Source organism: Echinops telfairi, unplaced genomic scaffold (assembly GCF_000313985.2).
Source record: "Echinops telfairi isolate 266 unplaced genomic scaffold, ASM31398v2 ScPeMD7_2;HRSCAF=8, whole genome shotgun sequence".
NCBI classification, from domain to species: domain Eukaryota; kingdom Metazoa; phylum Chordata; class Mammalia; order Afrosoricida; family Tenrecidae; genus Echinops; species Echinops telfairi.
In genome coordinates this window covers 27,018,508-27,018,800 of record NW_022103898.1, presented here as the reverse complement: position 1 = coordinate 27,018,800, position 293 = coordinate 27,018,508, and positions in this window count along the sequence as shown.

Below are 293 nucleotides of genomic sequence, written 5' to 3'. Positions count from 1 at the left end.
ACAAGAAAGAAAAGCAGTTAGTGCGAGGATTGCTTGTGAGCCTCTAGTTTACCAAGCATAATGTACTTCTCTAGGAACTGACCCTTCTTGATAGCATGTCCAAAGTTCACGAGACTAAAGGGATATTGCTTAGACATCTCTTCAGCCAGACAGTTAAGTTTATCCCTCACAAATTCTACTTTCCATCAAACATTTGAACACAATTCACACAAATGTTCATTGTCATTGCGTAAATTTTCATTGTCATTGCAGCCTCCTTCCGTTGTTGAAGCATATGCTTATCTTTTTCTTTT